Genomic DNA, 14,313 nt, shown 5'->3' on the forward strand with positions numbered 1-14,313 from the left:
ATTATCTCAAGTCACCCAAAGATTAGTTCCAACTTTCTTAAATCTAAAAAATAAAGATGTTCTTTAGTTCTGCCATTCCACCAGGATTTCCCACATCTCCATTCTTGAAGAGACCTGATCTGAATTCATCCCAAAGTAAGCCAGAAAGAAAAACACCAATACAGTGTACTAACGCATATATATGGAATTTAGAAAGATGGTAACAATAACCCTGTGTACAAGACAGCAAAAGAGACACTGATGTATAGATCAGTCTTATGGACTCTGTGGGAGAGGGAGAGGGTGGGAAGATTTGGGAGAATGGCATTGAAACATGTATAATATCATGTATGAAACGAGTCGCCAGTCCAGGTTCAACGCACGATACTGGATGCTTGGGGCTGGTGCACTGGGACAACCCAGAGGGATGGTATAGAGAGGGAGGAGGGAGGAGGGTTCAGGATGGGGAACACATGTATACCTGTGGCAGATTCATTTCAATATTTGGCAAAACTAATACAATATTGTAAAGTTTAAACATAAAATAAAATTAAAAAAAAAAGAAAAGTAAGTGCTAGTCACTCAGTCATGTCTGACTCTTGGCAGCCCCATGGGCTATAGCACACCATGCTCCTCTGTCCAAGGAATTCTCCAGGCAAGAATACTGGAGTGGATAGCCATTCCCTTCTGCAGGGGATCTTCCCGACCCAGGGATAGAACCAGGGTCTCCTGCACTGCAGCAGATTCTTTACTGTTTGAGCCTCCAGGGGAGCCCCCCAATATCAGATACCAGTTATTATTTCTCTCTCCCTCCCTCTCTCTCTCTCATTGCATCCCTCCCCGCCACCACCAGGGTGAACTTGGAAGTATTAATAAGTCAGAGATAAGTCAATGAGCTAAGAAGCCGGCCTGTAATTTATTACATTGAGAGAGCTCACATTTCTATTGTCATAATCTGGGGTTCCCACTGAGTTAAATAGCTTCCCGTTCTCTGCCTTCACCCTCTTTCTGCCTTTAGCTCCCAGTACACTCGCACCCTAGAGCCCCTGACCAGAGAATACTAAGAATGCTGTGTGTCATTTCGGTTCTTACATTTTGTCTATAACTTGCTTCTCATGTTCAACAAGGCTGAGATAGTGACTGGAAATAGATCAAGACTTGAGAGGCAGAAGCCAACTGGCTCATAACCACTCACTTTGGCCCTGTTGCTTCTTCTAACCTAGGGTAGTGGTCAAGAGCACGAATTCTGGAGCTGCATTATTCAAGTTCATATGCCAAAATTGCACTTGCAAGCTTTGAGACCTTGGTCACTTTACCTGTCCTCTATGCCTCTGGGTCCTCATCTGTAAAACAGGGAAAGAAACAGTGCTAATCTCTCAGGGTTGCTTCAAGGATTAAATGATTTAATAGGTGTGAAGCACTTAGCACCTTGTAAGCCACAATAAACTCTAGCGATTGCTACACCAGGCAAGACAAGCTCTGATCTTAGCCAGTAAAGGCTAAGATGCTTTCCAAATTTTTTTTCAAATTTGATGCTTTCCAAAATTTTTTTTTAAAGGAGACAGAATCTAAACAATTTGTTTTTTAAATTTTTCCTTGACACTGCTTTCAAGTGTTTAGCTTAATGTTACAAGGGAGGCCTGGGAGGTATTTTGAGGTAAAACTCATCATAGCATAGCGTAGATATAGAAAAGCTTTGCATGATTGAAAGATTTCACAAAGTAAATATAAAGTGAGATGGATCCTCCCTCTGTGGATGTGGATAAACTCAAAATGAGACAGATTCTTCTGAAATTTCTTTGTGAAAAGATGAATTGTGCAGCTGTATCATAAGCTCTGGTAACCTATAAATAGATCTCTTTCTTCAAATCACGTTGTTGGAAGACAGCTTTTTATGTTGTAGCTTTTCATAGAAATAATTGATGCTGTTATGTTTCTAAAATCCTGCATCCTAAAAAGAGAAGACTTCATCTCTAACTTGCCGTCATATTTACATTCTGTCCCTGTCTAGATGGTATTAAATGTCTAGTCACCAGGAAACAATCAGTGCAAATGCAATCTTCAAGCACATGAAGGCACCATGCCTGCTGAACACGGTTAAATGCTAAGTGAATGAATGAATGAAACAGTTCAACAGTGAAGCACTGAGCTGTTGTAGCAGAAAACCTATTTCTCTTGGGAATAATAAGAAATAATTTCCCAGATGACGCTTAACCTAAGAGTTACCATTTCCACCCTTAAAGCCTAGCAGTTATGGAAAACCTCTCCCCGCCACAGCCATAGTATAATTTCACAGACATTCACAGGCATTTTATAACAGATATCTGAGCAAACGTCTCCCATGGCACCAATTTGCATTGCAAAGAGTTGCCTTTGCAACCTTCCCAGTATTTGCTCAGTCAAGTGGTAGGACAACCATGGTCTTGTTTAATCAGTAATTCTTTTTTTCTAAAATCAAGAAAATTAAACCCTGACTTTTCTAAGCTAATGAGTATCTAAAAGCAAAACTCAAGGACTTCTTAGATATGCTTTCCTTTCATCTCCAATCTATGCTGTTAACCCTTGGGATGTGGATAACCTATAAGTGCCCCAGTTTCCACATTTTTTATGTCTGAGCCTGACCCTGAAAAGTGCTTCTGCTATTCTGGCTACTGGCTAGGTCTATGGTTTGGCTCAACATATATTTATTCCCTTTTGATGGGCTCAGTTTCCCTCAAGCTCTTTTCTTTGTATCCTCTCTGAGAAGCATTGCCTTTGGCTCTTTCCACCTAAAGACAAAATGTCAGGCTATCTGGTCAACCAAAGAGCCCCACCTTGGACTGGACTCCATAGGGTCAAAGTCTTCAGTGATCAACCTTCTCTTTCCTGTTGCTGACTCCCAGATATTCTGGCTGAAATACACAGAAACCACACATTGATCCATTTCATTCCAGGACTTATCTTACATTGTTACCTTCCTCTGGTCTTGCAATTCCAATGGTCACCACTGTCAGTAACAATTATTATCTTTCTATAGAGTCTGGGTTCAATACTTGCTTGACCTTTGATAGCATAGGTAAAGGTGCTATTTATCTTGTCTCTGTGGATTTAAAGAGGGAAAAAACTGCTTCAGTTCAGAGTCTTATTACAAAGATTATCTGCTCCTTTCTCTGTGGGATTTTTTATTTCCCCATTTCTTTTTACGAAACTTCTCCCTTTACTCTTATCTACCAGTGTAAATAAAAGGCCATCTCTGTCTGTTTCTAACTGAAGTCTATCTCTAACTGACAGTCAGTCTCTAACTGAAGAAAAATCTAATGACACTTTTAATATCCATCAGCATAGTGCAGTCACATCCATTATTATGGATCACACATAAGAAGATGGAGCAGTTTTTGAAAGACATGCTTAGAACCAACCAATAAAAATAGAAGTATCTACAATATTTGACATTTTCCAGCCAAATAATAATTGACTCACAATCAAGAATGAAACAGTTTCTAGTCCATGTTCTGGATACGCTTCCTGGTTTTTTGTGTGTGATTTTATGCAAGAGTGTAGAAGATCTCAAAAGTCAGAGAAATCTTCTAAAACCAGATACTAACATCTGCCATTAATGTGCATGGAAGAAACTGAAATCAAACAGATTTTTTTTAGACTTGCAAATCAGACACCTCAAAGTGTAGTTGGAAAAGAGACTAGATTCAGCAACTAAAAGGCTAATGCTGTCTCTAAGATGCAGTCAATTGCAAATGAATCTTGCCCTTCCACTCCATTTTCCACTATTTTTTTTTTTTCCAGTTCTGAGAACTTAGGATACCAGTGTCAGTACTGGAAGCCCAATACCATGAAGAGTCTAAAGAGGAAAGATAGGCCATTGATTAATAACAGTGACTCTTGAAAAGCCAAATGCTTACTTAAAACATTCCACAGGAATGCAGTGGAGTTCTCTTTTACATACTGCCCGAATTTAATACTTAACCATATCATGGTCCGGTGCTTTCAGATCTGTCCTGCCCTGCAGCATGTACCCAAGCTTCACAAGTTAATGGGTCATTCATCACAATGGATTTTTCTTAGCTCACCCATTTGCTTAGAATTCAGGATATACTGCCAACATTTCACTCTTTCATAAAATTAATATAGTGCTATTAGGACTTGGTGTACTCTGAAAACATCTAGCAATCTTAATTCCACATTCAAACCTTTGAATCCAAGAAATTTATCAAAAAGATAAGAGGCAGAGCAAAGGAGAACACTGTGTATAGTTCCAGTTAATCAATTTTAACTGTTTTCCATTTACAGAAATTTAAAGATAGTGACTCAATATAAATTAAAATATTAGAAGACTAAGAAAGAAATGACCTTTTAATGAAGGCTTGTTTAATTCCAGTGGCTTTGCTAAGTTATCCAATTTAAATCTCCCAACAAAACTGCAAGAAAGGCATTATTATCCTCACTTTACAGATAATGAAATTGAAGCTCAGAAAGGTTACCTGCCCCAACTTACATTTATTAAGTGGCTATATAAGCATTAAAAGTTATATATGGAATCAGAATTCAAATCCAGGAACACCCACTAAACACATACTGCCTTCCTAAAATCAATAGATGGTGCCATTATTGGAACCATCAATCAATATTTTCTCTTTTATGTGAATAACAAAGTTAAATATACATTATTGAGAGTGGTCACTCATAATGAAGAAATTTTCCAAGACTAGTAGTTCCAAATCTGGCTAATCACCTGGAAAGCATTAAAAGTAAATATTTCCTAGGTCCAGCTGCAGACCTACTGAGTTGGTAGTCTCCATAAACACCAAGTATGAGGCAATTTTTATAAGCAGCCCATCAGGGAACTATTGACTCTTATGACAGTAATAATAAAAAAGAAAACACTACCACCTGGAGACACAATATCAGTGTTTTCAAATTATAGCAACAACCTTTGTTTCATTTAATCCCCATGTCAGGTACACTTTCTGGGTTGGTTGTGGGGTTTTACCCTTTATGAATGTAAGCAGAAATCAAGTCTGATGGGGGAGGGGAACTTGAAGGAGCTTCCTGTACTTTCTTAGGTAAATATGAACCACCTAGGAAAATGAAACCAGATTTCTATAAACACCATTAAGAATATACATTTCACTTACGAGATGTTCCTCCTTCCCCCCTTTCTCCAGGATCACTCTTTGGAGAGTTTTAGGAGATGAATTGTCTCCACACAAAATTCATATCCTGATGTCCTAACCCCAGACTTCAGAATGTGACCTTATAGGTTGTTGCAGATGTCGTTAGTAAGATGAAGTCACACTAGAGCAGGGTGGACCCCTAATCGAATATGACTAGTGTTCTTACAGGAAGGAGAAATTCGGACACACATTCATGTACAGAAAATAACATATGAAGAGGAAGGCAGAGATTGGGGTTATCCAATAAACCAAGGAAATGCCAAAGACTGCCAGCAAACCACCAGAAACACGAGGAGAGGCATGGAACAGAGACGCCCTCATTGCTTTCAGGAGGAACCGAATCTGCGGACACGTTGATATCAGACTTCTTCCCTCCAAAACTAAAAGACAATACGTTTCTGTTGTTTACACACCACCCTGTTTGCGGTACTTTGTTATGGTCGCCCTAGCAAACTAAGAGATGGGAAACATCCCCCACCTGATGACTAGATTGCTTTTTAACATTTTCATCAGAGGAACAAAAAATTCAAAAAATCAATAAATACATTATCAATAGATTTCTGAAAGGCAGTTATGATAGTCATAGCTCTTAGGAGATACAAGTATCTTCTCTATAATGAATTAACTCAGAGAAATTGCTAACTTAGTCTAAATGTGTTTTTTGTGGGTTTTTTTTTGGGGGGGGGAGGGTGTTTTGGTGTTTTGAGGAAGAAAAATACTAGCCAAAAAATAATAAAATGGAAAAAAAATGTCCTCACCCATCCTACCTTTAGGCTTTATCTCCCCTCTAATTAGTAGATAAATACCAGTTTGTATGGCAGTCATATAAGATAATATACAACAAAGATAATCATGATCCAAAGCTTCATTCCACCTAGCCCCAAATGTTATGCCCTCACACTCCCAGGATTCTAGGATAAGGGGGCTTCACACCGTTTCCATCATCTTCATGGGGTGTAGAAGTAGTTACTTTTCAATTATTCAGTAAACACCATATGATGTCCCAAAGCCCATGTAGATATTTCAGAAAAAAAACTTGCTCCAAGATGCAAATAATTTAAGGAAATAAATTGAGCCTAACATGTCTTGGTCTTTCAAACAAAATCACTGCAGAGTAAGAGCTACAGGGCTTGGTCATGTATTTACCAAGTTCTACCTCAGATAGTTCATGATACATCCTGGCAGCCACACACCATTTTTTTGGTGGACAAGTCCTTTGGACTAGTTTATCTTCAACTAATAAGCACACTTTCTAGTTTTGAGTAAAAGATTTTGTAAAATCAGTCATGTATACATACTGTGATTGTTCATATTATATAACCTCTTTTAAAGGGCACATCTCATGGGTGATTTTTATGATGCAAAGATAGGGTATGTGACTAATTAAAAGGACTTACAAGAGTACAAGCATCATGTCAACATAACTAGTGTTCAGTCAGTTATGTAATATTTCCAAATATCTGAATATTAGGCCACATATTGACCAAATATACATGTGTCTTCTCTTAGTGTGACATATCAAGGTTATGCTGTATTTCAAAGGAACCCAACATGAGTTACTAAATCAAACACATGGTCCACGCAATTCAGAATTTGGTCTGAAATGGTAACCCTGAGAGAGGATACATAGGAGTCTGAGAGCTAAGCTGAAAGTCTGAACTCACTCCCCTATCTACTTCAGCCCAAAGTGCATGGATGGTACTTCATGCTTTACACTTACCTGTGTAACAACAGATCAAGCCTAAATTAGGAGAACATAGAGAGGAAAAAACCAAAGAAATAATCTGGAATTATGCCACAGATTTCACACGCAGTTGACTGAACAAGTAAAACTTTCCCATGGAGAAACGAAGGCTGTGTGTATACAAGTGCAGTTAAATCAAACAGAATTACATTTTTGGGTTTTGGCTGATTCACTACTGCTTATCTACAAAGCCACAGGATGGCAATAGAGAAATTCCTGTTGTGCAACTATTGTCCAAATGGTTTTATGGAAAAAAAAAGGGGGGCCAAGTGCTTTGGTTCCAGTCCAACTTGCCTGAGATCTGGGCATAAGTGCGTTTTAGGGAAGCCCTTGCTCTTTCTGGCTAACATAGCCATGGTCTTTCATGATCTGACTCTATCTTTTCAGCCCCCACTGCCACACCGACAATCACCCCACTCCTGTTCCAATCTATGGTCTTCCAAAACTAAAGAAAAACAAATACAAATATTCATTGGAGACCTACCTGAAGCCAAAAACCATTGTTGGTCCCAAAGTTACAAGAGGGAAAGAAACAGAAAGAGATCCCTTTTCCACAGCACTTACATTCTAACAAACGGACACTGACACCAGACAAATAAATGGATAGTATGTGTGGCAGAGATGGCCTTCTGTCCAGCAATATTTCCACTGGCTGTTGACCCAAACAAGGATTATATTTCCTGGCTTCCCTTCACCCAGCGGTGTCCATGTGACTAACTCTTGCCAATGTCCTGTGAGCAGAACTGATGTTTGGCACTCCCAGAACAGAATTTTTAAGAATCTGGCACACATTGGAAGGACTGATGCTGAAGTTGAAGCTCCAATACTTTGGCCACTTGATTCAAAGAGCCAACTCACTGGAAAAGCCCTTGATGCAGGGCAAGATTGAGAGCAGGAGGAGAAGAGGGTGACAGAGGATGAGATGGTTGGATGGCATCACTGACTCAATGAACATGAATTTGAGCAGGCTCCAAGAGATGGTGAAGGACAGGGAAGCCTGGCATGCTGCAGTCCATGGGGTTGCAAAGAGTTGGACACAACTTAGTGACTGAACAACAACAATGCCTTCTCCACTTATTATTATTCTTCTGGTTCCTGTTGGATGCAGAAGACCCTGAAGTTCCAAAGGCAAAGCCCCAGGATAGAAGGGTCTGGGTCCCTGCCTCCAACATGAAGGCGACTCTTTGCAGCTTCCTCTGATCCTCCAATTTAAGATTATTGCTTTATCTACTGTGTCCCTATAATGTGTCTTATTCACCTTTCATATGAAACTACCACATTGTATCATCATTCTCTGTTTACAAGTCTGACTCCCCACAGCATGTGCTCTTGAAGAGATGAGATAATATTCTACTCACCTCCATGTCCCCAATTTACAACCAAGAGACTGGCTCCTAGTAGTCTAATCACTGCCTCTCCAGGGCGGCAGGCACTCTTGCCTAATCTAATCCATTTTCCAGACTCCAGTCAAAGTAATTTTCTTAAAAGTGTAAATCAGATCATGTTATCCCCTGCTTAAAACCCTTAATAGACTTTCCAATTGCTCTTAAGATAAAGACCAAATTCTTTCCATGGACTCAGCTTGGGCTTTCCTCTCTACCTTCATGGCTCACCAGTCTCCCTCCACCCTTGACCCTCGAGCTACCTGGCCTCCCTGTCCTTCCAGAGTGCCAGTTTTCTCCTTGAAATCAAGCTCTTCTCTTTCCCTCATCTGACACTCTTCCTGACCTTCAGATATGAGTTCAAATATCATCTCCTCTGGGACACCTTCTTTGACCTCAAGCTACTTGGGAACAACTTATGAGATGCTCTCAAAGTACCCAATCTTTTTTTCATAGCACTTGTAGCATCTGTGATTACCGAGTCACATGCCTGGTTACTTAGTTAATGTTTGTTCCTATTTAATCTGGAAGGCCTACAAAGACACAGACCACCACATAGCTTTGTCTTTACTATATTCACAGTGCTGACCACAGCATCTGACTCATAAAAGTACTCCATAAATCTTTCTTCACTGAATGAATTTCTGAAATTAGTAGTTTGATGGTTCAAAAGTTTTACTTAATATTCTGTAAAATATAACCAGTTCGGTTCCTCCATATACTTATATTTCCTGCACAAAAAGAGAACACTAACAAAAAAACACAGAAACACACAAACATATATACACACAAAACCAGATGTAATGAGTTTTCATACAGATCTTTAAAATACATAACCAGACACATCAGGTTGTGGTTTGTAACTTCAAGCTATACCTAATCATTAAAAAGAAGAAGATGTATATGTAGCTAAGCCAAGGGCTATTCCCGCTTGAACATGAGTTATCAGGATATCTTGCTGCCTGAATATTTCAGAGTGCACTGTGGGGCTGGAATCGATGCTCATTGAAAATTTCACCAAGATAGTGAAAGGCAAGTGTGTGCAATTTTGTGTGTGTGGATTCAACTAAGAATCATTTCTTAAGCCTATCCCACAAAGTGAAAAATGAACTCTAGCTGTCTACTTGCTATATCTTAGTGGAATTTTTTTGACTATAAGTACCATGAACTTCCAGATGTTCAAGCTGGTTTTAGAAAAGGCAGAGGAACCAGAGATCAATTGCCAACATCTGCTGGATCATGGAAAAAGCAAGAGAGAGTTCCAGAAAGTCATCTATTTCTGCTTTGTTGACTATGCCAAAGCCTTGGACTGTGTGGATCACAATAAACTGTGGGAAATTCTGAAAGAGATGGGCATACCAGACCATCTGATCTGCCTCTTGAGAAACCTGTATGCAGGTCAGGAAGCAACAGTTAGAACTGGACATGGAACAACAGATTGGTTCCAAATAGGAAAAGGAGTATATCAAGGCTATATATTGTCACCCTGCTTATTTAACTTCTATGCAGAGTACATCGTGAGAAACACTGGGCTGGAAGAAGCACAAGCTGGAATCAAGATTTCTGGGAGAAATATCAATAACCTCAGATATGCAGATGACACCACCCTTATGGCAGAAAGTGAAGAGGAACTAAAGAGCCTCTTGATGAAAGTGAAAGAGGAGAGTGAAAAAGTTGGCTTAAAGCTCAACATTCAGAAAACAAAGATCATGGCATCCGGTCCCATCACTTCATGGGAAATAGATGGGGAAACAGTGGAAACAGTGTCAGACTTTATTTTGAGGGGCTCCAAAATCACTGCAGATGGTGATTGCAGCCATGAAATTAAAAAAAGCTTACTCCTTGGAAGGAAAGTTATGACCAACCTAGACAGCATATTCAAAAGCAGAGACATTACCTTGCCAACAAAGGTCCGTCTAGTCAAGGTTATGGTTTTTCCAGTGGTCATGTATGGATGTGAGAGTTGGACTGTGAAGAAAGCTGAGCACCAAAGAATTGATGCTTTTGAACTGTGATGTTAGAAAAGACTCTTGAGAGTCCTTTGGACTGCAAGGAGATCCAACCAGTCCATCCTAAAGGAAATCAGTCCTGGGTGTTCATTGGAAGGATTGATGCTAAAGCTGAAACTCCAATACTTTGGCCACCTCATGTGAAGAGTTGACTCATTGGAAAAGACCCTGATGCTGGAAGGGATTGGATGCAGGAGGAGAAGGGGATGACAGAGGATGAGATGATTGGGTGGCCTCACCAACTCGATGGACATGAGTTTGAGTGAACTCCAGGAGTTGGTGATCGACAGGGAGGCCTGGCATGCTGAGATTCGTGGGGTCACAAAGAGTAGGACACGACTGAGCAACTGAACTGAACTGATTAGTGTGGTAAGGGAAAATATATAGGTTCTTTAGGGAAAACACCCACTTGCTCACTTTTCCTCTCTTACACTCTAGAGAAAAACAAATATAAATGGGCAAAATGGGCAAAAGACTAGGCATATATAACTAAGCATGCATATTTCTCTTTTTAAAGTTGGTTTTCAGGAATTCCCTAGTGGTTCAGCTGTTAGGGCTCTGTGCTCTCACTGCCAAGGGCCTGGGTTCGATCCTCGGTTGGGGAACTAAAATCCCACAATCTCTATGGTGTGGCCCAAAAATAGTAATAATAATAATAAATTAATTAAATAAAGTTGGTTTTCATTAAGAAAACCAATAAGAATACAAAAATTCCTTACATTGTTTTCTTTTTATTAAAAAAAAGTATTTCTAGGATACACTTTGAAGAAGTATTTTAACTTTTATAATAGACAGTTTTAAACAAAATAAAGATAGTATAATGAACCCCCGTTTCTACCATCAAACTTCAATAACTGTCGCTATTCTACGTTATTCTTTCCTCAGAAGAAATTTCAGTAAGGTATAATACACGTCAAATTTAAGTTGTCCACCAGATTTGCCCCAGTTGCCTCACCATCGGCACTGTCCACTCCTAGCACTTCTCTGGTCCAACCAGAGATCACTTGCTTTTTGTGATCTAGGATAAGCTATACTGCCGTCATCATGGCAAATGGCAGAGAATTTTTCAGTGACCTACTCAAGAGGATTCCCTAATTAGAACATCTCCAAAGTAATCCCACTCTTTAGTACTAGGCTCACATCAGAAGCATCCTGAGATGACGCTGACATGAACATACTCAAGATCAATTTTTAGAAATCAATGTGCCACTCAGAATCTGACACAAACATGTTCATGACTCATAATCTCTTTTTGCACAGGCTGCTTTATAAATCATGCAAAATGTAGTTCAGTTGCAGCTATTAAAATTTACAATTAGACTTCTTTTTTATGATGCTGGGTTTGGACTTACACTGGTATACTCTCCTTGTTTTTCTATTCAAGAAGCAGTCTAATATTTTTATACTTTGTCTTGTATTTTAGAAATAACTCCAAACCTGGCTATCATCCTGGTTTTTCAATAGCTTTGAGCCAAGCACATGAAAAATTTGGCTTGACTAAAGGAAGACAGAAATGAATGTTTGAGTCATCCACCATTAAAGCAACCCAGGGAATAAATGGACTTTCTGCCTTGATCCAAGATAGAAGAGAGGTCTTTGGGTCTCATCTTGAACTTGGTCTAGTAACCTTGATAAAACACCAATGGCTTTGAACCCTGCACTCAATCTCCTAAGGAGTGATCTTGCTGGCAGAAACAAAGTTTCAGCTTGCTGCTGAAAGACTGGGAGCTGCATTCCAAACCCCACAGTCTCCCAGCCTCTCTGCCTCCTTCACTTTAAACACATTTACAGAGATGACCTCCACTGATTCGCACTTAGACATATCTTCAATTGGTACTATTACATCTGCTTTGCTTATGCACACATGTCCTTACCTATTAGAAAGTATTGATATGATATACACTCTCTTGAGGTGCTATCCAAATTTTCTACTTTTTAAAATACTACCACACACAAAGCTGAGCTTTATTACCTCTTGATGTCTCCTTGGACTTGACAGATACAGTCAATTCCACCAGCTTCCTAGTCTTGGATAACAGGAAGCTCAGAAAGTCCTAGGTCCTTATAAGGCCCTTCTAGTCTCTGCTCATTAATTCATTCAATTAATGGTAATATGTTCAAGGCACTAGATGTTAGCTGTTCTCCACCTGACTTTCCTTTAGTGACAAGGCCTCTTTCCCAAGGACCTTTCTTCCTGCAGCCTTCTGACTAAGGCCTGGCAGTGCCATTTTGTCTAGAAATAATTGACTGTTCCTGTTTCAGATATCTTTAACTCATCAAGTATAAAGCTCAAGAAATGACACCTGAAGTGGCAGGTGTCCCCTCCACCTGGCATCCCCAGGAATGTCATAAACACCCATCTTGCCCTGAAATCGCTCCTCCCAAGTGTTCAAATGTCCTCTTGTGCTGTGCTGTGCTTGGTCACTCAGTCATGTCTGACTTTTTGCAACCCCATGGACTGTAGCCCACCAGGCTCTTCTGTCCATGAGATTTTCCAGGCAAGAATACTGGATTGGGTTGCCATGCCCTCCTTCAGGGGATCTTCCCAACCCAGGGATCGAACTCAGGTCTCCCACATTGCAGGCAGATTCTTTACTGTCTCAGCCCACCAGAGAAGCTCAAAAATACTGGAGAGGGTAGCCTGTCTCTTCTCCTCAAATGTCTGCTTAGTCATAGAGAACTCAGGCATATTCTTAATTTCCCTGAACCTCAGAAAGCAGGGACACATCTTCCCATACCTACAAGACAGACGGGGTGTGATGAATGAACCAGCCAGTGCAGAGTGTCCCCTGGATTTCAGAGAGGCAGTGAAGCTGCCTTCCTGACAATGACCTTGGTCCTAGTGAGACAGGAACGTCAAAAGAAATTCAAGGCAGATTCTGAGAAGCACCGTTATTTAACCTCTACTCAAGACTGTGAAGGACGCACTAACCACACTAAACTCTGCACCTAGAATGTGAGTGGAAGACCAGCCTCTAAACCCTCTCCCCTTCTGGGCTTGAACTCTCCCCCAGCCATAGCAGTCATTGTCCCCAAAACTCCCTATGCTCCCTGTTGAGGCAGGGAACCAAGCAACAAGGCAAGTGACTAGTTTTCCAGAGCTGCTAGTTCAGTTCAGTTCAGTCGCTCAGTCGTGTCCGACTCTTTTCGACCCCATGAATTGCAGCACGCCAGGCCTCCCTGTCCATCACCAACTCCTGGAGTTCACTCAGACTCACGTCCATTGAGTCAGTGATGCCATCCAGCCATCTCATCCTCTGTTGTCCCCTTCTCCTCCTGCCCCCAATCCCTCCCAGCATCAGAGTCTTTTCCAATGAGTCAGCTCTTCGCATGAACCTGGGCTAAAACAATCTCTGTCACCTTAAGAGCCCTCTCTAGTTCACACACTTAGAAAAACGCTGCCAAGTGCATACAGATCTCTTGGATCATTTTCAGTTACTAAGGGAAGGTAACAATAGTTAAAGAAAACTAAAAAATACCCAGGGCGACTGTGAAATCTTTTCCTTCCCCATTCTCTTGGTAATTTGTTCTGATTGCAACTATTTCAAAAGACAAGATTACACACCAGGGAATCAAAAAGATAAAAAAGAGAAAGCTGTTCCCTGCTGGAGCCCTATCAGAGCTCAACTCATGTTTGGAAGCAAAGGCAAAGTGTTTTTTCATCCCTAATGAAACCTTGTTAACTATGAACACAGAGCCTGAACTGATCTAGTAAGAGGACTTGCTGGGTCACAGGGAGGTTGTAAAGGGGGTCATTGGTAGATTCAGGAGTCACTGCATTCATGTCTATTTTTTATTAAATATTTACTAAGAACTTCTTCATTAAGACATATAAAAAATGGAAGAATAAAATTGAAATCCATCATCTTTCTCAGGTAGAAAGCTATTTCACTGATATTTATAAGACAGAGACTGAAACATCTGAGTTTTCAAACCTTGTTTCATTTGCCCTATTTCGCCAATTCTCTTTCACAGTCAGCAACTCCCTTGTCCTACTGGGATGATGTTTTGACAGTGGTATGTAGGTTAAG

This window comes from Bubalus kerabau, chromosome 9 (assembly GCF_029407905.1).
Source record: "Bubalus kerabau isolate K-KA32 ecotype Philippines breed swamp buffalo chromosome 9, PCC_UOA_SB_1v2, whole genome shotgun sequence".
NCBI lineage: Eukaryota > Metazoa > Chordata > Mammalia > Artiodactyla > Bovidae > Bubalus > Bubalus kerabau.